The 3,608-nt window shown below is 37.1% G+C and overlaps 1 protein-coding gene across 3 annotated transcripts in view; it reads right to left on the reverse strand.

The window, feature by feature from the left end:
• The window catches only part of LOC106467958 (allatostatin-A receptor-like), a 66,001-nt gene that overhangs the window by 19,843 nt on the left and 42,550 nt on the right, over nucleotides 1-3,608 (reverse strand). The window contains exon 1 of one of the 3 annotated variants that reach the window (XM_022396201.1): nucleotides 180-252. The exons of 1 other annotated variant lie outside the window; for it this stretch is intronic. The gene's annotated coding sequence lies outside the window, so the exon portion shown is untranslated. Of the gene's footprint in view, nucleotides 1-179; nucleotides 253-3,608 lie in introns of those variants that run through there. One more of the 3 variants, XM_022396200.1, reaches the window with a different exon arrangement.

Consider the following 3,608-nt stretch of genomic DNA (forward strand, 5'->3'; position numbering starts at 1 on the left):
CTAAGTCTAATTTCATTTCAGCCGGAAACGAACAATTTGAACGAGGGCTGTTAATTCGTATTCTATATATCGTTTGCATGTTCGGCAGGTCGGGCAACCTGCAGTATAAAGATGCTGTTTGTCTTCTAATTGGAAAAATCTCGACAAACTTGGACTGTTATATGAACCAAAAAACTTACCTTCTGTAAGCCTTCAGGTGCGAGGATGATGAGGCTGTATGTTGTGACAAATTTGCTCACTTGTTGATGGAACGGATACCGCGGAGCGAATGAGTGGCGAGAGCGCCGCTGTCTGTTTTTCTAGCGATTCAAGGAACTCTGTCTAGGTGTGTGTGAGTGTGTTTAGGCTTACATACACAGGTTGTAATAGCATGAGAGAAACACGTATCTCCAATAAGCCGATTAACGACCATTTTTGAACGCTACACAATAACTATAGCCAGTGAAGCTAGGTGAGATGTTCTATATTTTTTTATTGGTTCTTTGTTTTAATAATTTCGCCGCTCTTGAAATATTTTGTTTCATAGATTCTTGTACATCCAGCGTAGTCTAAGTAATGTATGTGTTCGCTATTTATATATGTTCGTGGCTCAGTGTTTTGGGCTATGATTCTGTAGGTCGAGAGTTCGCGTCTCGTTACCTTAAAAACAAAAAATAAATTACATTCTGCACTTTCGGGACGTGGGTGCGTTATAAGTGCGACTGTCGACTCCCACTACTTGGTCAGACACGAGACCCCAAGAGTTGACTTTAGCTGCTGTTAACTAGCTGCCTTTCCTTTAGTCTATTATTTGGAAACTAGGGATGGTTAACGCCCTTTTTGGCTGCGGGCGCATTATAAGTGTGACTGTCAAATCCCACTATCTGGCCTCTTGATTAGCTTTGCACGAATATCCAAAAACAAACAAAATATTTAAACTGAATACCAGATAGTTAGTCCTGTAGGTTCGATCCACGTATTACATTATGTTTAGTTCTTAGGTAATTTATACTTAAAATGTGTGTTTTAACCTAATATATGTTAAATGTTTCACAAATTAAAGTGTACAGAATGTAAACGCTATGTTTCTGTATATATATATATATATATATATACATATTAGCCACTATTAATAATAACAAAATTAACTGAAACTACAAAAGGGATGGAAAAGAAAAGACAAACAACAACAAGGAAATTAACTCATTATTGCAGGTTTAGTGAAACTGATATCAGCGGTTTTTTAAATATTAGCGCTGCGTTTCAACGCGCGTTACCTGCTAATCCCATCTAAAATTGGTACACATTTTGAATTGTCGTTGTTAGTGGTGGAACTTTTTATTGTTGCATTAATTGGGTTTGAATTTCGCGCAAAGCTACACAAGGACTTTCTGCGCAAGTCATCCCTAATGTTAAACTGGTAGACTAAGGGTAAGGTAGCTAGCCGACAGTACACATCTCGAACTCTTGAGCTGCTCTAATCGTATAGTAGGATGATGTGACTGCCACACTTATAACGTACCCGAAGCCTCAACGTGCGGGGGGAATTTTACGTCACAGCGAGACGCGAACCAACGGCCCTTAGATTCACAATCCAGCATCTTAACTATTAGGCCACACACGACCAATGCATCTTTTGACTATTAATACTAAACCGTATTGCTGGATATTTTGAGTCTAAATAAGTTTGAAAATTGATGGTACCATGCAGCTTATTCAATCAGGCTTGTTACAGTTTATTTTTAAACAAATTCTTTCGAGCAAACTGTACATTCCACTTAACAGGGTGTTTCAATAGCCCCCCAGTGGCACAGCGTTATGTCTGCAGACTTACAACGCTAGAAACTGGGTTTCGATACCCGTGGTGGGCAGAGCACAGATAGCCCATTGTGTAGCTTTGTGCTTAACTTCAAACACCAACAAACAACGTGTTTCAATAAGTCCCGCCCCCCAGTGACACAACGGTAAGTCTGAAGGCTTAGGGAGCTAAAAATCTGGTTTCGATACCATTGATGGGCACAACACAGATAGACCATCATGTAGCTTTGTTCTTAACTCCAAACAAACAATACGTTTCAATCTTAAACTAACTTCTACTAAACGCACATAAGAGACGCGGTTTTGCGTTGTCATTTCGTTTAATCGTGTTACTACTTTCACCTTACGAACGTTATAAATACAAATACTAAGGGACGCAGTTTTGTGTTGTCATTTCGTTTAATTGTGTTACTATGTTCACCTTATGAACGTAATAAGTACAAATACAAGGATGGTTAAGGTGCAAAGTTGAGGGTAATAAAAAGTGCGTTGAGTTTGTGATATATTACAAACTCCTGAATTATATTGGCATCTAAAATACAATTACTCAATGATATATTGGTATATCTCCAATAGTGAATTTCTCCCGCTATTATAGGTTGTATGGCGTATGAAACTTAAATGTCCTGATTACTAAAAAATATATATATATTCCTGTTTAGTTAACAACAACTCGAGCTGAAGAACTTGAGGATTTACAAATTCCCAAAGTAAACATGTTTTGTAGTGTTGTTAAGCACAACGCTACACGATGGGCTATCTTTGCTTTGCTCACTGCTGGTATCGAAACCCTATTTTTAGCGTTATAAGCTCTAAAACTAATCGTTGAGCCACGTGGGTATCCTATGATATACAAAAAGAGGAAATATTTGAAAAAAATGCTTTATTTTAAGTACCAAAAGTTTCAGTAACAATCCAAATAAAACAAGACAGCTATTCCTTCGTAAATACACAAGCTGAGGTATTCGTCCTTTGTCCAGGTTATGAACTTTAAAAAATGAGTGAATGGATGCTATGATAAATAACACAAAAATCTTAACTTTCATACAATTTTATTTATAACATAACATATTATTACAGTATTTGTTTTTATCTTACCAAAAGATTTGTATAAGCTTTAATAATTCAATATGTATATGTTTAAAACATGGTAGACACTTTGGTGCTCAAGGGTGCGCTGTAAGTTATTTGGCTGATTGGTTTGTATTATAGAGCAAAGCTTTCTGTTACCTGCTTTGAACACCCACCGCTTAATTAATGTATTTCCAATGTGTTTCATGTAATTGATAATTGACGGCCATTGGCTGCAGGAGTTTCTTACGGGCCAAAGCAGGAAGTGGGTATAACTCAAGAAAACGCTCTTCATATCAGCCTTATGGTGTCTGTTGGAGTAGAAACTTCAACTGAGTTTATGAAGTATTGCAATAATGGCGGCTATTATTTTTCATTGCATTCCTCCGTATAGAGTGCTAGCGTACTCTCTGAGATATGTAAGACGTTTGTGTGCCCTCCGCCAACACTTTGTGTATGTTGTGTTATAGGAAATTTAACAAATTTAAGTTTTTGCTTTTTTTTTGGTGTTAGGACGTGGCGCCATCTATGATTGTAGTTAACGTTAACTTACGTCAAAGATAAAAAATGCTCAATAACAGTACTAACCCATTGTGAACCCCCATTAACATGCACCTTATTCCAAACTATCATCCCACAAAGTTTGTTTGAGATTGGCCCAGCAACCTTGGAGTAGTTAGATAACGAACAGACAGACACACAGATTTTTGCGCTTTATATATATATATATATATATAGTA

Source organism: Limulus polyphemus, unplaced genomic scaffold, assembly GCF_000517525.1.
Source record: "Limulus polyphemus unplaced genomic scaffold, Limulus_polyphemus-2.1.2 Scaffold2811, whole genome shotgun sequence".
NCBI lineage: Eukaryota > Metazoa > Arthropoda > Merostomata > Xiphosura > Limulidae > Limulus > Limulus polyphemus.